The 22,663-nt window shown below is 45.1% G+C and overlaps 1 protein-coding gene across 2 annotated transcripts in view; it reads left to right on the forward strand.

The window, feature by feature from the left end:
• The window catches only part of p3h2 (prolyl 3-hydroxylase 2), a 43,351-nt gene that overhangs the window by 8,696 nt on the left and 11,992 nt on the right, over nucleotides 1–22,663 (forward strand). The gene's annotated exons all lie outside the window — the stretch shown is intronic.

Here is a 22,663-nt window from a genome sequence, read left to right on the forward strand (position 1 = left end):
AGACCTCGTCACCAGGAGATGGGGTTTGCCCAAAACTGAAGCATGCAAGTTAATTCTGAGGTCTTTATCTTAAATTCCAATGCAACGTGGAAAACACATCCCCTAAATGCTTGGGGAAATGTTTGTCCTCTGTTCTGCCTAAAAAGCTGACGTGACTGTTGTCTTTGGTTCAGTTGTGTGGTCCACACCAAAGCTCTCACACCAGTGTGAGCAGGAAGTAGCTGAAAGTGAAGTGTGTCTAATGTCCTTTCCTTTTGGAGCTTTCACCAGGCTTCTCATTAATATTAAGAGGACAGTTTATTTTCTTTGACCCACAGCTGTTTCCAGGAACATCCAATTTAAAGTGTTGATCATTTATCAGCCCAGTCTGCTGTCATCAGGCTGCACACAGGGTCCCGACATGTGCACACATTTACGTAGCATTCGTTTTACCACAGGAACAGCGGGCAGTGTTGGGAGATTGTCCGGAGTTGTCTGGTTTTTATCACAGTGGGCACACGCTGGGAGGTGGTCTGCTTCAGCGAGGTTTTGGTTTAATCGAGGGTGTTGAGCAGAGCACGTGCTTCTCACATGCTTCCTCTGAGATGACCGATCATGTAGGAAGCTTGAAGACTAGAAATAGGTTTAACGTCCTGCAGAGCTGCAGTGCATTTGCTGAGTTTAGCACAGAAGAGACTGGCATACTGTAGACGGTTATCAGACTGTGCTGTAAATGTCCCACTGCAGATGTTTTTCCTGAGCATACAAACACAGCCATGCAGCTGCATCCACCCTATGCTACACATCACCAAGATGAACAGCTGGCAGGGCCACGCCTTCCTATTTCCAGTTTGCTCAGATCGTTCCTTTTGACTCTTCGCTACCAAAGAACCAGCGGGACATCCTGATGCTCAGCATTGCTCAGACCTGCTCCTTTGTCTTTAGAGAACGTTTTTTCTCCCCGTGTTTTCACGATCCCATGTTGACCTGACCCTGGGTGTTACTGACCTCGGGGCCTTCACATCTGCTGTAGATCTCTGAATTGTAACGAATAACAGAGTTCAACAGGCAGCCAACGACAGGCCTGTCTGCTTCATCACAGTGATGTGACAGCAGTGGGAGAAAGGAGGAGAAAGTGTGCAACCAAAGGAACGTTTGTCCTTTTTGGCTGCACATTATGTCATCTGTAGCCAAGCAGAGATCCTTCTCTGAGGTCATGGACCAATGACATCATGGGTAAGCTGCTGGTCTGAATATTTTGGGTAAACTTCATGTCATTTGTAAGAATAAGCCGTCTAAAAGCACTGGCTGTCATATCACAGAGATGCTTTATAACATCACATTTCCCCGTCTTGTTTACACCATTATACATGGTGCTTACACTAAAACAACACTGTTGATTACAAAAATAATGCATTCGTTTCTAAATGAGAAAATAGCACAAGAAAGCTGCGAGCAGTTATTTTAAACCCCAACATATGTGGAGTTATGTCTCGAGCCAAATGAACCTTTGCTATAAATGAAGGATTTCCACCCAAGCAGCCGCATCGCATCATCTGTGAAACCCAAATCAGTTTTTACATCAGCTCCCGCTCGCACCTTTTTATTTTCTTAGACTGATTAACGGCTGAAAGTGTGAGACAAACAAACGCATGCAGGACTTAAAACCTGGACTGGGCAAAAGTAAAACGTTCACAACAAATGAATTTATGCGTCTAATGGAAAGAGTCTGTTCAAAACGGCCAAGAGAAGAAGGCTGTGTGTATGAAGACGCCCGCTGGTCTGGAAAGCTGTGAGCTGCCTTTCATCGTGTGGACGTGAGCGAGGGACTAAGGGACATTGCGTGTTAGTCAAAAAACAAACGTTTTATGTCATGAAATGCAACAAATCCATTTCACTGCGATGTGTCAATCAACCCAAACATACTTTCGATGGAGAGGTCGGTCAGACACAAGCAAATCCACTCGTACGCCTCAGAATTCGATCAGTCTGCCGCGCGCTCGAGCCAGTGAGACGCAAAAACCGGTGCACGCACAACGTTGTCCTCAGTGCCACCACGGCGTGTCTGTCCACGTTAAAGGAAGCCCGCTCTGACTGCAGAGGTCTGTCAGGTCTGTTGTAGCAGCAGGACTGTGCACACTGACAGTAGGACGGGCCTCCTGTAGGTCTCCTCTGAACGGGCCTGCTGGGTTGGCACCACAAGCATTTCGCAGCATCATGTTAATTAATAGCATTATATTAATAATGCTTTCTCATTCTTTATTCTCACGGGACGGTGATGCATTCAGTGAAACTCTCCTGAGACCTTAAAGGAAAGCATTTACTGCGGTGACAGTGAGCAGGCGAGCTTTTTCTTTTACACTTTTATAGTTAGACTTCTGTTTGCAACAACAGATATCCTCTCATGGCTAACAAAAGCGAGTTTAGGCACATCCTCATCGGCTTCATCTTTCAGGACTAGACGCTGTCTGTTATTTTTTTATTTTTAATAATACAGTGTACAGGTCTGTGAATTCTAGTTAGCAGAACTGAATGTGTATTTATGTGTTTGTGATGATATAATGGCAAATGAATTAAAACCAGAACCTGCAAAGAGATAATGATAAGTAAGATATATAATGTAATATGAAGTAATAGTTACATTTTTGTAGGTAACATGATGATGATCCAGTTTTAACCTCGCTGAGTCACATCCAGAGATCCAGTCTGGCTGATACACACGATGTAATGTTTGTGTACTGCGGCGTGTTCGGCCTGTTTGAAACACTGCACCACTCTGATGCTGTCTTTTGGTTCGCTTTGGATGTGTTTGCATTCAGTTTGACAGTTTAGCAGTGGATGGTTTGGACGAGCGGCTGATATGAAGCGCTCTCTGCGATGTGACGTCACATGAACGTAAACGTTTTTTCTCCCATTGGGATTTTGAGAGCTGCCACTTGAAGACGATGCATTACATCCTGACACTCAGTGAAAGAGAAGACACGAGTGTCGACATGCAGATGGCATTGTTAGACGGAGCGATACGGGAACAAACGCTTCCTCCATGCTGTCTTTATTTGTCACATGCATAGTTATACAAGTATAACACACAGTGAAATGTAGCCTGACACGCTCCTCGACATGTGCAAAAATTTGGGGGGGTGTAGAGGAGCGATACGGGAACAAACGCTTCCTCCTGCTGTAATCGTAAACATTATGCTGAAAGCAGAGTCGCATTCGTTTAGTCTGACGTCCATCCCGAGCGTCTCCAGTGTAACCATAGCTACGCCTGCTCCGTATAGCGAGGTGGCGTGTTTACAGTCGTTTATTGTCTTGTGCCTGGAGCTGCTTTGTTGTGCCGTCTCTGCTTCCTGTTTGCTTAATCTCTGAGTTGTGTGGTTTTAGTTATGGAGGATATTACTGATCCTTACGAGTCCTGAGAAAGACGCGAGGATCCGAAGGTTCGCGGCTCGATTGCACAGAGGACAAAGGAAAGCCTCTTCTTGTTTCGCTCAGTCATTTTCATAATTAAAACTGAATTTGAGAATTGAAACTGAATCTGCTTTTGATGAATATGTTGCCATTTTCTTCTGTCCATGCAGAGGTCGTAATTATCGACAGGTCTTTGCATTTCCACCCGGTAACTAACGATAATGAGGGTTCAGCCAGTGGAACGATGTCCTTCTTATTTTCTTCTCCTGAACAGCAGCCAACTATTTTTATAGATTAGAAGGCTCCAGTGTCTCTTCTCATGCAGCAAAATGTCTGTTTTGTAGGAATGTAATAGTTGCACGATTATCTTTGTTGCCTGGTGTGGAAACATGGCCCATCCAATGGATTCGACAGGCCTCTTAATTTAGCAGACACAAATACTTGGAGTGCTTTAGGTCTGGCACAGAGTTACTGCTCGGGCGGGAAAGGTCGAGGTCCCGACCAGCCCTTAGTTTGTCTGCAGCGTACGTTTCTATTCACAGCCACGGTCAGACTCAACAAGAAGCAGCCCACAATGCATTGCAGTATTGCACATGAACATGTATGTCGCATTACCTCAAGCCTGATGTTGTTTTGTGCTCATTGTCTTAGAAAAGCTGCCCTACAGCGTCGTGTTACTGCTGTCGTACTTGTTATGGTGTTACAGGACATTTTCCTTCAAGAGATGATAAAGAACATTTTTAAGTTTTAGATTTGAATCTTCAATATTTACTTTGCTTCAAGCTAAGTCCTAGAAGCATGCTGATAATAAACACATCAGCTTAGGCTGAATGTTTCTAAGCAAGGGTGTTACGTTCCCCTAGAAGGGTCCAGGCGGTGAGGGGGAAGTAACAAAAAGTGTCCGGGTCAGAAAAAGGAGTCAAGGAGGCAAAAGGGTTAAATTAAATAGTTTTATTAAAGTAGCTCAACTAAAAGAGACGGACAAGCCGCTATCACCATTTAAGAAAACAAACAAAACTCAGGCGTTGGTCAATAAAGTAAAACGTAAGCCAAAAAGAAAGAGAGCAGCTCACTAGCTGCAAACACAACAAACACTCAGCTCACAAGCTGTAACCACACTAACGGCACTCTGGCCCAGAGCTCACCTTTCCCTGGGCTTAAATACTTTTAATTACTGATGTGAGTCAGCTGTGTAACAGGGAAAGGTAGCACCTCAGGCAGAAGAGGTGGTGGGACACGCCCACACAGGCACCTTCAGGAGGAGGCCCTGCTAGGGCCGTAACAAAGGGTCCGAACTCTGTTTACAGCCACAGCAAACTGCAAGTAAACGGCTGATGTATTGAAGCAGGCCAAGCTCACTGACTCAGAGAAATATATTCTGTGTTTGGGGGTTTGAGTAGTGTCGTGTGGCGCTAACTCGCAACAGTAAGTGTACTGTGCCATTCCAACATAATGGTTACTTAATGATTTTCACTACATATTAGAATATGCTGTGATTTACAGCCTGTGCTGTTGTGTAACTGTGCTATTAAGTGGTGTAAATGTGGAAACTATGCGCTGCAGAGTGGGGCCGTGGGCTGAGAACAATGCATCGTTTGTATACACTTCATGGCTGCATCAGAAACAACATCTGTAGAGCAACCATGCCGCTTATTCTGGATGAGGTCCTGCTGTTTTCACACCCGAGCAGATTAGAAACATAAATCCAAAGAAGCCTTTTAAGCATATACTGAGCAGACGTGCACTTGGTTTACAGCGAGCTTTCTGTACATTTTTCCATGGAGCCACAACGTGCTGACATAGCAGGAGATTTCCTTTCATGTCGCTTTCCTGGATGACCAGAAACTTGTAAAATAAAACAGATTTTTTAAAGGCCATACAGTGTAGTTAGTGTTTTTGTTAATTATAGGTGTCAAGCCCTAAGATTATCTCACTGGTTCATGGTGAATGTTTGTGAGAGTGTAGTGTTCCTTGGCACAGCTGAAATCAATCATAAGCTGTGTCTGTAATTAACTGACTTTCTTACTTTAACCGTGACTCACGTGCAATGAAGCCCATCAACATTTTGGATGTCGGTCAACAGTGTGGAACTACGCACGACCGTCTTTTACTACTTTGCTACTTCTTCTCATTTGGACCAGATCAATATATTAGCTAAAAGATGGACATAGCCTGTCTGTAAGCCACTCTTCATGTTGAAGCACTTTAGCATCATAACTCTCACAGCTTGTTTTTCTCCAGACAGAAGTGACAAAATGTAAAGAATTACAGTTATCCGCTGCTCGCCAGTGTTGTGGCGATACAATCACAACGATCTTCACTCGCTGTGTTTATGCGCCACATTGCCTTCAATACTTAATTATTAAACTCTGTCTTCCACAGTGTGTAATTTGTCCCGTGTCCCTCCCGTCACCACAGATTTCTGGATGTACTGTACTGTCAGCTGGTTCTGCCGGAGGTTTCTTCCTGTTAAAAGGGAGTTTTTCCTTCCCACTGTCGCCAAATGCTTGCTTATGGGGGGATCATCTGTATTATCACATAGTGTGTACCTTACAATATAAAGCACCTTGAGGCAACCATTGTTGAGATTTGGTGCTATATACTGTATATATATTTAAAAAACTGAATTAAGATGCATTAAGATGTTTTTTGAGGTGTTTTTTTATAGGATATAATATAATAAAAATACTTGGAATCATTTAGTAATGGTGTAATATCGCATGAAGTAGGGGAAAAAATTAATTCTTCCTAAAATTAGCGTCCGCCTCAAAAAGGCTGGCATACGTCTGGCGATATTAACGAAACCCACACAGAAACTCACCTTGTGGGTTGGTTACTAAGCAGCAGTGGGGATACAAACAGACCCAATGACAGGGCTACTTCTCTTTGGGTCAGTGGTTTATAGCATCTCTTCATCCAAGAGGAATTTTTACATGGTTTGGGCAGAAAGCTGAACCTTTGAAACTGTGTCACTCTGACGAAATGAGTGGTTAGTTCCCCCAGAGAGTCTGTACCATGGACTCGTATTAGGCCCAGCGACTTTCTATACAGTGCAGCCATTGTGCAGAAATGTCTTCATGACATCATGTGGATGTTGGACAGTAAACAACTCTCCTTTTGTTTGCTATAGTCTGTGGGGAAAACGCTGCTCTGGGCTAAAAACGTGAATTTAAGTTTTGCAGCAATGACGACTTCATTTGTTCATCACGATGGAGCTGGCACTAGATTCAGACAGCAGGCCGGCTTTATCCTTAAATAAGAGCACATTAATACCTTCTTAGAAGATGCTCCATGTATAAAGCAGCCTCTTCATCCTGTCTGCCTCCTCACTCAAACTCCAGTGTGGGCCTCCACTCGGTGGCTCTGTCACAGCCAACAATCACAACCCCTCTTGTCCTCTTACTTGCCGTTGGCGGTGTGGTTTTCAGCAGCATGCAGACGTGTCATACATACAGTGCAGTCTGGGTCATTCATGTTTCCATGGCTTTACAGTACAGCCTGGCTGTGGTTGATGGCACAGGCGGTGAGGTTTCGGTGCACCGACAGCGAGTGGGAGGCTTCCACCCGGGCTGCACGTGTGGCATGAAGGGCAAGCTCTGTAATGGCCTCAGACGCTGCACTGCTGCCAGGTCAGAGTGAGCTCATCTGAATCCGTGGTTCCAAATGTTTGGATGGGATTGTTCCCAGTTCCCACCAAACACATGAAGGAAATTATACAAACTTTTTTTCCGCTTTTGTTCAGTATGTGTCAGCAGGTATGACAACAAAACAAATGAAGCTGTTTATAGCTGGCTATAAAAGCCATGACATCATGAGGAGTACTCCCCATTGGATGTAGGAATGAATGAACTGGATCGTCCAGCAGCCAGTAGACAGTTTTCTTCACACGATAACAACTTCAGGGTCTCGTTAAGGAACTGTGGCTTAGATCTATAAATATTTCACTGAGTGAACACCATAACAACAAATTTACTGAAGTATACGTGATATTGATGACATCAGCCTGCATTCTTGCTCATTAACACACCAGACACACCTCCTGACTGGCTCTGGTGTCTCCTGTAAAGGTGATCTGGTAGTAGATCAGTTCAACTCCTCTGTTATTTGGGTATCACCAGTTCAAGCACACATTTGGCCTCAATGCAGTTTATACTGTATAAAGTTTATAAGGTATAAACCTTACAGTTTATACTGTAAGGTGATGACCCTACAATATTAGAGGGAAAACCTCAACAATCTAATGATCACGATGAACAAGGACTGGGTGACAGTGGGAAGGAAAAGCTTCATTTTAACAGGAGAACCAGGATAAGTGCGGGGCAGCCACCTGCCTGTTGGAGGATGAGGATGGTGTATAAACAAAGAGCCTGTAGGAGAATAACAGGGAAAGTTCTGGATCAGCTGATCCAGACGGTGAGCTTTATCTAAAAAAGCAGAGAGTGTCTGTGTCCTGAATCCAAACTGGGAGCTGGTTTTACAGGACACGGGCCTGGAAGCCTCTGCCTCCCATTCTACTTTTGCAAAGTGCTCTACTGGGATATTGGGAATATGATGGGATGAATTTCTTAAGGTAGGCTGATGGAGCCTGGTTATTCAAGGCCTTTGTATGTGAGGATTTTTAAGTGAAGCTAAATTTGTCCTGTGTTTAAGTGTTAAGTAGACCTTCACTGACTTTTGTCATGTCAGAGCAGGGCAGGGGGATGTTTCTTGTCTTAGGTGTGCTTTATCAGTCCCACCTCTTACAGCTGTCATGGCTTGCTTTCAAACATCTGTGGTTATCCTGCAGGCCTAGGAAACACGTCGGGGGGGTTATTACCTACGGCACCAAAGGGTTTTTCCAGCACTCGGAGCATGTGGGTGGATTCCTCAGTGAAAGTTGAGACACATACTCGTCACCCCCGCTTTGTAATTTAGGCATTGTGCTTTGGGACAAACACACATGTTGTAAGTGTGTTACTATGTTTTCAGCTGCTAACACAAGCATTCCTGTGCAGCGCCTCCTCGGGCTACATCACCCAGTGTGCGTTTCCACTGACGGTGAAGAATGTGAGCCTTTTATGATGGATTACTTTTTTCCTTCTTCTTGCCTGTTTCCATCTATTAGTCTTCCTCACAATACTGCACATGATGAAGATCACAGCGTTGACACTGAAGCCAATGAAACCCAAACAAACGTCTCTCGTGTCTGTGGATCGCAGCTAATGAAGTTAATGGAAAGAGCAGTCGTGGCCGGAGGCTGTGTCACATCTCTGTCCTGGGTGGATGCAGACAAGAAAATGGGAGAAAAAAAGGCAACATTGGAGCTGATTTCTTTCTCAGGAGCTCAACAAGAGCCAGCTGTGAATGGAGAGGAAATGAGATCAGCCTCTTCTTAGGAAGTCATATTTCTGGATCTGCCCCCACATACATCAGCAGTAATGATGATGCATTTCTTTCCCGTGTTTGTGTAGAAGGTAGCGTAGGAAAAGCACCTCATGTTGGCGACACTCAAACTTTTCCACACAGCTAGCTTTGAGAGGTCTGGTGGTATGTTTCCTCTCCAGATTGTGGGGGATTTCCTCTCGCCCCCCCGGGGACATCCTGTTATCTGAGCTGTGACTCATTGGAAAGGCCTCATTTCAGTGACTGGACTTTTTCTTCCCCCTAGATTAGTGTAGTTGATTGATTCGAGGGCAGTTTTTCTTATCTTAAACTTACGCGGCCTCGCTCTAGGTGTGAATGCCGGTTCATGCAAGGGTAAGACAAGGCAACCGATCCATCATTGCCTCGTATCACTCGAGCAGCTGTGTGTGGGATGACTTTGGTCTGGCCAAGAGTAAACACATTCTTGTGCAGAAGGGAAATTCAAATAACAGCTCCAAAATTTACTTTTTGGTTGTGGAAAATACGATTTTAAGGAATTTGGACGAAGTCGCTGTTCACCTACTTGGACAACAAAAATAGTTTTCAGTCTCGTTTTGAGGTTATTGACTGATTGGTGTGAACGTCAGTGCAGCTCTGACACTGTCGTCACATCTTTAAGTCCTGCAATACGTCCAGCATTGTGGCTTTAAAATTCCTGAATGGACTGAGATGGGACGAGGATTTGTCCTTCAGATGCTACTTCTTTGTGTCCTTTAGTTTATATTTCAGTCGTCCAAATGGGATTGACGGTTTAATGGGGCCTCGGCAGATCCCGCTCCGCTATAAAAGTCTGACCTCAGAAGTCTTTTTGCCCTCGGCTCCTATAATTAAGCACCATGAAAACAGATTGATGCTTAATGTGTCACATAAGTTTTCTCTTTGTGCTGTTAGAGAAAGTAGAGCAATGTAGGCCAGCGGTGCCCAGCTGTGTCTCTTTTTGTTGCTCCCCCCCTCCCCGTGGACTCTTATTTATGTTACTCTTGTAAAGTCAGACCCCAAATATGCTTTTTTAGCGCTGACACTAACAACAAAAAGATCCTGACGAGTTTTTAAGACTCACTGTTTTTATTTTCTAAGCCATCATCCAAAGGCTGAGACCGATAATATGTTTGAGCCAGACACAAACATGTGGATGCTTCAGCTGTCTGCACACAACATCCACATGTTTGCCTCTTTCTTGTCTGAAAAACCAAATCTCAGGTTCATGATTAATCTGGAGTTCCTGGAAGTCTTGGCTCAGACTCTGAGTCTTGTCCAAGTTTAGCCTCAGACATTTTCCACTCTTCATTTCCTCCTTTGCAAGAACTTGGAGCAGCGATCGCATGTAGTGTGTCTGCGTCTGAAGAATGATCTTCAGGATCAATATACAAAACAGTCTTATGTCATGTTATGTCTTATGTCGCACATGTGCGTGCGCCCCAGGGTGGCTGTGGCTACAATGTAGCTGCCATCACCAGTGTGTGAATGTGTGTGTGAATGGGTGGATGACTGGATGTGTAAAGCGCTATACAAATACAGGCCATTTACCATTTACCATGTTTGACCTTTGACCTTTTATCTGTAGGTACTGCATTCTCAGAGGTCTTCACAGCTACAAATCTTTGGCTACGATCTGAAACAGACCAATGAAACGTAAGACGTCTCAGCTCCAGCCAGGCCCCAGAAAGCTGGACAGTACATCTTAGTTTTCTCTGAGATGTTAACTTTGACAGTGCTTTTATCAATTATGTAATTTCAGCCTAAAAACTTTCCCCAAACCAAACTCCTCCAACAGGAGGATATTCAGTTTAGTTATTTTGGTGTTCAGCAGCAAAGCCCTCCTGCACTTTGGCTCCTCCAATCCTGCGTGCTGCACACGACCAGTTTATTTAATGTTGTTTTGAAAGTTTCGCTGGCACAAACACCCGCTGGACAATCTGTTTATTGTCCCAAAAGTCTGTCAGCTTTGGTCGCCAAATGTTTTGTCGGGAATTTCCCTTCGTCCTGGATTTCTCTGGCTCGTTTGTGAATGGTATTATGAGTTACGAGTATTTCTGGGCCTTTTGAAAAGTTTTCAGATGTTGAACACATTACTTGATAATTCTGTGAACTGGAGCGACGTGTATGTGAAACAAAGGGAGTCGTGAAGGGTTCTGCTGCCCGCTCTGCCATTGATGACCTAGATTTTTCAGAGAACAGAAGCAGACCTCTTGTAATGAACAGATGTGTAATTCAAGTCCTCCCGTGTGTTTATCTTTGCCAAACCACTTCCTCACAGTTTATTAATAGGGCAGAGTCCCAGACCTGGAGCTGAGACGTCACCTCTGCATTTGCAGCTCACGCCCGACAAACATCTCAAAATATTCTCCGGGGTTTTATTGTAGCTGAGGACCAGAAGCTGCTCTTTGAAATGTTTATGACAGCTGGCAGAGTCGTCGCCCTGAAAATAAGTTTGAAGTCGAGCAGTGTCAGAGCTGCCAGACTAACAGAGTACACACACGAGGCCACCTGTGCCCCTCCCACCCAAGGGTCAGCGCTTATGGTAATTTAACCTCCTCGCTCTGTTACTGAGCAGCCTGTAAGCTCTCAGTCCCTGTCGGGAAGCTGGAGCACTCACGGGTGTAGTGCAGATGCACAGGATCATCCACGAGCAGAGGATGCTCAAATAAACCTCTGCTGAGGTGTAGACATGCAAGGCTGCACACAAACACATGTGGGACATGCTCTGTGGCACTAAATCAACACTTTTATCTCACTCTGCCTACACACATCTCCTGACCCGATACTCTAGATTAACCTCTGCAGATGTTTCGGTTGCATTGCCTGATACTGCAGCACTGCAGCAGGACCAGCGCAGACTCGGGGGTGCTGATGGAAATCTCGATGTGCTTCATGACGGCTGATACTGAGGCTTCAGCTGCCGTCAGTCACTATCACGAGCGACACTTAGAGACACATACAGAAACATTTACCAAAAGGACGGGCCTGTGGTCGATCCTGGATGTATTTAAAGAGCAAAGCAGCAACAGTTCAAAGGCTGCAGCTCTGGGTTCATAATGTTGCTGCAGAGGCTCTGTGGCTGTGGGCTTTATGGGGCCCAGAGGCCACAAACACCAGAGTTTTAGCCACTTTGTCCTTGTTTGATTTGTGTTGTCATCGGAGGGCGGGGCATTCCTGGTGGTTTCCTGGTAACGTCCACGAGCTCCACCCTTCAAACGCGGTTGTCGTGGTGTCATTTATCTTTGCTGTGGTGACAGTCATGAAATATGAACACGAGTCGGATGGATTTGAATGTTTGTGCTTAATAACTCTGTTGGCCTTTTTCTCTTTTGGTTGCTTTTTTCCTTTTCAGTGTTTCGTGCAGTCCTGCAGGTGTTTAATCAGGAAGCAGAGTTTGAGGCGCTGTGAGGCTTTCAGTGTTTGTGGCCACGTAGGATTTGTTACAACCAGTGGCAAACAGTTGAGGACCATCGGCAGACTGCTCCGTGGGGGGTCTCTGACCCACTCGCTGTCCACTGTCACCTACCTCGCTGTGGAGACGTATTATTCTGAGGGTTACAGGGGCTCAGCTTTTTTTCAGTACTCATGGAGACACAGACACACTTCATATTTCTTTAATTTTGCTGTGGAATAAATACCAAACGTGCTCTCACTCAAACTTGGGGGGCAGGTTAATGGAAACGCAGAGCGGAGGCATGCGAGCGCTGCCCTTCTAACAACGAACAGAGGACCTGAAGTCGAAACAGGTTTCTGTAGTGAGGCAGGGAAATCCTGTAATCATATTTAAGGCCTGAAGGAGGAAATGCACGCCGCAGGTCTGGATTCATGATTGTAAGATAGGAGCAGTAAAGTTTTCTAGATCATTTCATCTCTGTAACTGTGACATAAATATTCAGCCGCCTCACGGTTAACTTGTCTTTCTTTGTCCTTCACGCTTCCCAAAAACCACAAACAAGATTCCACTGTGCAGTTTAGGAGCACTGACCTTTTAAAAACATCCTTTCTCCACGGCAGCACTGTCACATCTCACCCTTTGTAACACTTTTTGAGCCTGTCAACACTTTTGATGACGTTTTACATCAAGATTTGCTTTAGAAATGCAAAAGGAAATAAATAGTCCTTATCTAGGTTTCAACAGTGGAGATCAAAGTTAGCCGACTACCTGTTGATTTGATGACAGAGAGCATCACAAATACTACAGTAAAAGATGCTACGATTGGTCCACAGTAAGATGAGGAATTAGGTGCACAGACTAGAGTCGAGTACTTGACAGTTTGTGCTGCGGTAACTTTACAGCCGGGCCTCAGCTGTAAATTGCATTTGGCCGAGCAGAGAACCTGTAAAGATGTTCTGCTTCCAGCTGATTTTAAACTGAAACTCTGAACATGAGCAGCTTCAGGTTATGTATTCAGCATAAGGTGATTCAGCCAAGCAAAGGCTCACTAACCCATTAGTCTTGCCTCATAAAACAACTGGTGGTGAATGAAGACATGTTGTCCTATTGTTTCTGTTACCCATCATCTGTTCCTCCTGACTGTTGGACACGGACTTTGAGTCAATAAAATCCAGAGATTTCATATTAAATTGACTCTTAAGCTAAAGATAATTCAATAAATATGGATTTTTAGGTTATGTTGTATTTATGTTGTAATTATAAATGTCACTAACCAGTGAAGCTGGTTTGGATCTGAATCGACACCTGATATTCTCTTTATTGGACAGTTTGCCCCCACTATGCTCCATGCTTCCTCCATGACTACCTGAGAATGCAAAGCATGCAAAGCATGCAACGTGTCACCTCTGGGTCATCAGCCCGACACCTCCGCGACCCCTGACCTCAGACTTGTCCAGCTCCTCGCAGCCAGGCCCATCAAATAACAGGGCCGGTAGGGGGCGAATGCCTCTGCAGAGGATGTGACCACAAACAGGAAGAGGGAGACAGGCACAGACCTGCTTGGTGAGACTTTTTTCCTTCTTTTTACGGTGACTGCAGCACAAACCTCTGAATTCCACTGCTGTGGAAAGATGCACGGACACAAACAAAGCCTCAGGTCTGACAGGTTCCCATTAAAATGTCTCATAACCATTATCATGTGATTTTACGTGTGTGTGTGTGTGTGTGTGTGTGTGTGCATGCACTGGCAGGCTTGAGCTGGATTCCAGTCCCCATGCTGGGTGTCAGGAATGTTACATTTGTGTAATGTGACAGCATCAGCAGTCGTGCTGTGTGTGAGTGCAGAGCAGCACTGCTCTGTATCTGCCTCATAACTGCTTCCACTAAAAAATGTTCATTTCCAGAAATCACAGTAAAATATTTTGGTTTCACCGTGGACGGACTGGATTCCTTCTCTTCATTTTCTTTTCTAGGCAAGGATAAATTTAGAAAACACGTGTGAAGGTATCCGACCAATGAAATCACAGCCCTTTGAACTGACTTGTTAATGCAGCGCAGAGGTCTGCTCAGCTGTACCCTCAGTTTGACATCACATGTTTTCACCCTTTTCATGGGAGCGGGAGTTCCTCTCCACATGTCCCAACACATCCTGAACGTGCGTTTGTGTCCACACTCCGCTGCAGTCCCCAGCAAATGTGTGCAAAGAGCCACGCTCAGCCCACAAAGGCTGGGGGGGGGCATTCAAACAGCCGCCAAGAGGGAAGTGGCGACATGCGGAGAAAACGTCTCGTCCCAGTGCTTCCACTGAGGATTCATGTGCTTTTCTTTGCATCATCCCATTATGTGCAGAATGTATTTGGGCTGTTAAAAACGTGCTCATGTCGCTGTCGTGTGCAAGCAGGCTGTGCTGAAATCTCGCAGCGGGAGGACATAAAAGCGCGTCTGGTTTGGTTTCAGCTACATCGAGAATTTCTTCTACGTCTAATAATTGTTCCAGTCTGAGTGGATGATGCAGCTAATTTATCCTGAGCTTTTCATTCCTGAACAGCTGCTAATCGAAATTCACTCCTATGTTCATATTAGCTGACACAGATGTGGCTTGATTTATTTATTTGTTCACTTCTGTAGTTCCCCAGAGTGTCTGCGTAGTGTGGCAGTTTGCACACTTGGCTAACACGCCAAAGATTCCTGGTTGGATTCCCCGGAGACGACACACGTCTTCCTGCTGTGACGAGCCCTTTGTAAATAAGGGAGCAGCAAATAGTTTGTAGCTCACAAAACAGAGTCCGCTGCCTTTGTGGCAGATTTATAACAGAGTTATAATAAAAAGCACTTTTAAACTAACCTGGAAAAACATCCTTAATGTGATTGGTTTAAAGGAGAACAAGCGAACGCCACATCAGAAGAAACGCCAAGTGTTTCTCTCTGCGTCCAAAAGTTTGTAGTAAATATTTTATGAACTCGGCGTTTTGCCTCTTACTGCGAGCTGAACTCCCGTCTGCGTTTTCTCCCCATTCCCACCTCCTCGCTGCATCGCTCTCCAGTGATGGTGGTTTCTGCAGGAGATGCGAAACTCAGCGGGACGGTCGTGAAAGGGAAGAATTAGACACAGAGCGGTCATAGCTGGTTTGAGACGTTTTTCTTTTTGGTTTCTTGGAGCACGTCAGCTTAGAGAGACGAGGCTCCGTCTTTGACTCACGCAGGTTTTATTGTTTCTGCTTCTTTGGACATTTCTTCACCTTTCCCATGCAGTAAAAGGGTTTTTCTTTCCCCCCTGACTGAGGCTCAGAGGGTTGTGGTGTGATTTATGGGCTGTAGTCTTTTTATGACACTTTGAACAGAACCACTCCATCACTCTTTGTTTTTCTAATCCCGAGGGAAAAGGTGGGTCCATTACTCCAATCAGAGTGAAGCTGAACCAAGTCTGAACCGGCTCCTGACTCTCGGCAGCTGAGTGCATTTTTGGATGTTCCTTCTGCCGTGGTAGCTGATGCGCTCAGTTTTACAGAGACGTGGGGAAATGAGCTTAATTGCACATTCAATGGAGATTTCTATCAAACTAAAAGGACACAAGTTTGAAGGCTTCAAGTGTTTCCAAATTCCTGAATCTTCTGTTGAAATCTTCTGGTCCAGCTGTGGCTCTTGGATGCATTTCAGCCTCTCAGCAAAGGCCCCACAGAAGAAGTAGGTGGGTGTCACTGAAAGGCAGCTGGTAATCAGCAGGTTTCCATGAACTAACATATTTTCTGTTCCTCTGGGGAGTGCGGGCTGAGGGGGCAGCTGGATGCTGTCTGCAGAGGCAGTCTCTCCCACACTGACAGTTTCGCTCATTTGTTGCGCTTCTCTCGTGTAAACTCAACATTTGTCTTTATTTTAGCTTTGACACACAAACGCCACATCTGGAAATGACCTTTGACCCCTGAGCCTGATTGGCATGCAGTGTGTTTAAATGTGCCGTTTCTCAAAACATCCTCCAAAATGGAGGATTCCTCGCTCTGTGGTTATTCAGAGAGAGATAAGATGAGAGCAAACAGCTTTCAGAGGTTATTGTGACATCTCGTCTCTTTCTCACCAACTCCAAGGACGAGTTTGATCCTCGGCTGCGTCAGCCTGTTTCATTTGCAGCGCTGCATGCTGGGATTAGTCAGCTCATGTTACCCATAACCTCTGTGTGTAGGTTTCCACCTGTGTGAATGTAAAGCTTTTTTTAAACTCTTACATACCGAACGTTTCCCCTTTAATCTTGTGGGAGAGTAAAAGCTGAAGTAAGTTCCTTGAATCCCGTGCAACATGGTAGAAGCTGCTGAGAAAGCTGGGCCGGTGGCACTTCGTTCACGGGCTCCTGTTTCTGTCAGGGTCTAAAAAAAGATCTACACAAAGCAACAGACAAGACTGTTTTCACACTTCTTGGACTGGTCAACACTTTTCCAGTTTGGGAAAGAGGCACCTATTTTTATGTGGATGAAAACCGATGGAGTGTGAGATTGCGGGATAATAACCAAATAAAGACGTTGGCTAAGCTGGCCTGTTTCTCCCTGGAAGAAGAGAGCGTGTTATTGTGTTTCAGGCAGGAGGGAATGTGAGGAAGGTGTTGGGAGGAGGGGGAAGGAGAAAGACATCATGGGTGATTTTCCACCCCGTCTGCACTGCTTCAAACATTTGCACCTAATGTTTTCTTTAACGTTTCCACACAAAGTCGGTCCTGTGTTCCCTGACACTGCCCGGGAAGCACGATCTGACGTGGGAAAGAGTGTGATGGTTGTCCAAGGATACAGTAGCTCATGTGGTGGCGTCAGCATAGCTTACAGGGAAAGTCAGGTTGTCTTGGCGTTCCTGCAAGTCTTTCCTTGGATGTCGCTGAAGTTGGAGGGAGTGATGCTCCCCCTGCAGCCCAGTGTCGTCAGTCGCAGCCCAGACATGCCTGCAGATTCCAGCCGCCTCAGGTCAGGTTGTCTGATCCACTTGAGCTCATACATGGACTCGTTATGTTTGGATAGCTAATGAGATTCTGGATCATGAGCGCCTGTTGTACATTATGAGTTCAGACCACTGTGGTCGCTTACGCTCACCCTCCCCTCGCTCTCTAAGGACAGCCAGCAGTTTCACAACACGTGTCTGAAGCTCGCTGCTGAACAGTGGCGTTATTATCTACTGCTGTTTTGTCTTCAGTGTACAGTCTGAGGCACTTTCAGGAAGAAACACGGGACTCCTATCTTGATGGGTGGAATGAAAGAGGCTTTTTAGCAGCGGTGAGGGTTTATTTAGGAATTCCTTTGGCGTGACCTTATTAGATCAGCACATGCTGGGCCGAGGACGGGGAGGGTCAAGGACGGGCAGAAAGAGGCCACTGTGCAGATCTGTCAGCAGGAATGGACAAATGAGAGAGGAGGAGGATGGAGCAGATCAAAGCGGACCACTTTAACCATGACATCACTCAGAGGAAAAGTTCCACTGGCCCACTTTTCTTTTTTGTCTTCTCCCACAGCGTGTGCTTCATGCGTTAGCCGTGTTTCATGTGCACCTTGAGCGTCTGGCTGCTTTCCTCGCTAGCATGGAAAAACTGAGCTGGAGTCCAAATAATGTGTTGGGCTTTTTGATTATATCAGTAGAGCAAAAAAAGTCAAGCCTTGGTGTAGCTGAGATGAAGGTGCGGCTCGGTCACTCCTCCTCACACAGTAAAGACATTATGTGGCCGTGTGTCCAGCTAGCTCCTACTGAAGCAATGTTTTGTCCATCAAAGCTCCAGAGATTCAAAGACTTAAGTGTGCGAGATGGAAAGGCTAATGTGTAGGTGTAACAACATTTTCCTTGCCAATTAGAGTCGCGTGAATCAAAAGCAAGCTTTGTAATATGTTTCTGTTAAAGTTTGTGTTTTTTAAAAATGGGCTTCATTCCTGTTAATGTTGGCACGTGGTCTCAAAACGGGCACTGAAAGCGTCAAACACGAGGTCTTTTCCAGACTTCCTTCCACGCTTGAATTATCAATCAAAGCGCTCGCTGGTGACCTCTGAAGCAAAGCAGAAGGAAGCATGCGCTCGCCTCATCGGAGGCGATCATCCATTTGGACACATTTTCCCACGGTGGGTTTCTCTTGCAGGCACCGGTGTCAAGTTTTCACTCAGTATAGCTGCAGCAGCTTTCACTGGCAGTAAAAAGCCTTAAGAGTCAGCAGGTGTGTGCAGGTTTCTTCACCAGGTGAGACCAATCCCAGTCCTGTCCTCGTTTATTATTGATCTGCTAGAGCCAGCCATTGCTGAGCCATTACAACCCTGGTAAGGAGACGTATTTTGAACCATGACTGACTCGTCTCCTGCCAACTATGACGGCGTTTCATATCTGCATCTGGCAGATAAACCGAGGTACTGACATTTTCATATCCTAAAGATCTGTATAGCTCTGTGTAAATAATCATTTTGTACAATACGATAATTTTTAATCCTACAACTGTTTACAACTTGCATAGTTCCCATTTCTGTATAGCTGTATATCTCAGATTCTGTAAAGTTATTTATTTCATATTCTGTATAGTTTTTCATATTTATATCCTGTTCATATCCTGTACATAGCTTGTACTCACTACAGCCTGTACATACTTATAGTTATAGAATATTCACAACATACTTCATACCGTGTACATTATAACATACCATAATAGACCCATTTCTGTAATATACTCACATATCTATATTATTGCTAATATATATTGTAATATATCTATATCACTAAAGCACTTCTGGATGGATGCAAACTGCATTTCGTTGCCCTGTACCTGTGCATGTGCAATGACAATAAAGTTGAATTCTATTCTATTCTAATTCTATCAGGACAGATGCACACAAACTGCAGTTTCACTGAGTGGCTGAAGCATACAGAAGCGACGCCTTTCAGCCTATGGCGTTATTTTTGTGCCACTATTCTGAGCGCACGTGAACAAACTTTGCAGGTGCAAGTGTTGCATTTTGAGGAGAAATTTATTTCGAGCAAAGAAAAGCTGAATTTGAGTGAACAAAATTCATTGCTGCGTACAAAAAATGTATTTCAGTATTTGCTATTATCCACACACACACAACAGCAGCCCCTCTCGCTCAGTTTTTGCATTTGCGCTCGCTCACAATGTGTTGCTCACGCTCTCAACATTTCTGCCCGTTCGCGCTCAACTCTTTCTCTACACCGTTATATTTGTGCCACAAAACCAAACTTTTTTTACGTGCGCTCAGAATAGTGGCAGAAAAATAACGCCGTGTTCAGCCTGCATACCCTCAAGTTTCAAAGCTGTAACATTTTGGGAGGAGTTTGTTTGAAACCTTTGCAAGAAGAAGTGGAATAGGAGAGGAGTTGTGCACTATAATCTTGAAATTGTTACTATCCTGCAGCTTTTCCTGCCCCTACTTTTGACGTAAACACTAAAATCTGTGTAACACTCTCAAAGCTCAAACTTCTTGGTATCTAGAAGCTTATAAAGACTGCTCATCTCTCAGCTGTTCAGAACTGTGTGCAGAGGAACTTGTAGCGCTGCCATGTGTGCACTGTGTCACATCATCACTGCGTCTTCAGCGCCAGCCCACACCTATCTGCATACTGACTGGAAGGTGCAGCCCCAGAGGAGAAAAGCATGCAAATGCACATTTAACTTGGCACTAACACGTTCCCACATCAAGAGCACGTCTCTGAGTGGCAGGGCGGTCCAGCAGCTCGTACACAGGTCGCTCTTTTCAAGGCTGGACACACTGACTGGTGCTTATTCATCTCTACAGGTGCGGCTTTGAAATTCACGAGGGAGGAGAAAGTCAGCACAGTTTACATCTTGTACATCATAAGATTTGCTTTCTGTGGCAGAAACTGAGTTTTAAATGCACAGGAAAAATATTCCTGCTGTGTTGTTTTGGAGAGAGTGAAAGCTGAACTCTGTTCACTGTGACTGACAGTGCAGTTTTCTAACAATCAAATGAATACGTGTAATATGGCTAACTCATTTAAAATCCGTCAGTTTTCACAGTTGCAATCGTTTGTTTGACAGGAAAAGAAACTACCATCAGAAAGTCTGCCTGTAACATTTGCCTGTAATGTCTCTGGTTTAAGATAAGATAACCTTTATTAGTCCCACGTGTGGGAAATGTGTTGTTTCATGCACGAGTGAGGACGACACTGCAATTCAATTCAGCTTTATTTATACAGCCCCAAATCACAACAGTCACCTCAATGTGCTTTATACTGTAAGGTCGACCCTACAATAATACATACAGGGAAAATCCCAACAATCATATGACCCCCTGTGAGCAAGCACTGTGGCGACAGTGGGAAGGAAAAACTGCCTTTTAACAGGAAGAAACCTCCGTCAGAACCAGGCTCCGGGAGGGGCGGGGCCATCTGCTGCAGTCAGGTGCTTGATTTGCACGGTCAGCAAAAAATGAATTGTTTCAGCATTTAGTCTGAGTGTAGTCAGAAGTGATACCAACGATGCAATATTTGCACCACATGCAGAAATATTGCTGCTAATAAAACATCAGTTGGCTTTACCTACACATGACTGTCTTTATGCCGAACGTTCGGCCGAATAGCGTGATGGAAATCCCACAGCCGTGATTGATTCGGGCTCCGTCATGCTGAGGGAGTGTTTGATATATGAACATGTGTTTTCAATGCAGAAGCTTCCAGCTTGGACTCACTTGGGGGTTTCGCAGTTTGAGTCAGTACACCGACTCTCAGAAATACTTTGTTTTATCTCTCCATAAAATGGTAGCGAGCATCTCAGACTGATGACCTCCGGCACTATTAAACTTTGCTATTTGCTAATGAACAGTATATTTAGTCCTGAGTGTGCAGGGGTCCTCGCACTGTGTGCTGTGTCTGATTGGCTGGAATGATTCCTGCCTTGGTAAAGCAGGCCCTGAGCCCTGAGCCATGTCGTCCCTGTGAATGTATGTTAGCAGCTGGGGAGAGAATAGGTGGCTGTACTGTGTACCAAGCTGCTGTGACCTGCTGGTACTGTGCACAAAGCAGATGATCAGAGCTGACAACAGTGTCTTAAAGGAGAATGTTGTATCTCGAACGCAGCAGCGTGTGCTGTGCCATCAGCTCCTCCCTCTGGTCCACTTCAGACCGTGCACTCCAGCGAAGGTTGCATTACTCGTCATCGTGCATGTATGTGCACGTCGTGGTTGTGTAAATTTGATGTTTCCGTTTCTTCCTGTGTGGTTTTCAAAAGCTTTCAAACCTTTTATGTTACGCTGAGTTAAAATGTGGAGTTCCCAGTGTTTGCAGCAGGAGTGGGCTGGTAGCCAAACTCGTGCCACAAAGATCATCCATGCTTTTTTAAAATAAGAAGCTGATCTTGATCTTCATAATGTACACTTCTTGGAAGATTTTATCCCCCACAGAAAACACAAAGACGTCTCTGTTTGTCTATCTTCAGCATGTGAGTTTGTGCATTAAGGTCCCTGCAGGAAAGGATATCCGTGCATACATGTGGACTTTCCCGAACTTTATCTAATAAAGAACAAAGGAGCACAAAGCGAGACCTTTACTGTAACAAATGCCTTTTTACTGGCAAACATGAATCGGTGCCTGGTGGCCAAATGAGGGGTTGGCGTGTGTGGAGTTCTGTTTTTGTCAGTCCGACATACTCGACTGGAGAGAGGTTAGCTTGTGAAATGCTGGGGTCTGCTTTAAATTTGCACCTGTTGGCGACATGATGGATTGAGACAATTAGCGTCAGATGGCTCTGCTGCTGAGCAGCCTTCCAGGGGATACGCAGCCGACATCGTCTCCAACCTTGTCAACTTTCACCTTTCTGTGTTTTGTTCTCTTGTAATCGTTCTGCTCTCTACTCGGCTGCTTCTGCCTACAGTTCGGTCACTGTCGAGCACTTCATTTGAATTTCGAAGCTCTTTATCGCTCAGTTTTGGCTTTGTTGGTAGCGTGTTTATAGCCATCCAACAGAACGGCAGATTAAAACCTGCAGGCACTTATCATGTTTGAGTTCAAACAGAGTGACATCCAGTGAACCAGATCCAATGCAGGCTGGTGTTTAGAGCCCTTTTGTTTGTTGACTGTATACAGAGTTGGCTGCAGAGAGAAATGTGTCCGTGTTGAGGCTTGAACGCGATGACTATCTAATCTGAAAGGCACCAGGCGCGTCCTGATAGCCGACTTTTACAAACCGTGTGGGTCGTTTTAGAGATGAAAAGGGCAAACGTTGGAATTCAAATTGCTCAAGATGCCCTTAATCTTCCCCCTGATCCGTTTGTTTGGTTTGTTGCGTTTCGGTTGAGGCCGGAGCCAGCAGCGGTGTTTTGTAAAGGTTACATCTAAAAAAAGCAGCTTAATATATGCTGAGCCCAGCGTGGCTTCAACCAGCCCCACCGTCGCAGAGGGATGGACTTGGTTTGTAACAGTAACCAAGTGCTGCCTTAGTACTGAGCGGCCCAAAGTGTTCAATCCCCCACATCATTACACCAGCAGGAGTTATTGATACAGGGATCCAGGTTTTCACATCGT

Source organism: Mchenga conophoros, linkage group LG23, assembly GCF_057382185.1.
Source record: "Mchenga conophoros isolate Kocher_MC1m ecotype Shallow Benthic linkage group LG23, M_conophoros_male_GT1.1, whole genome shotgun sequence".
NCBI lineage: Eukaryota > Metazoa > Chordata > Actinopteri > Cichliformes > Cichlidae > Mchenga > Mchenga conophoros.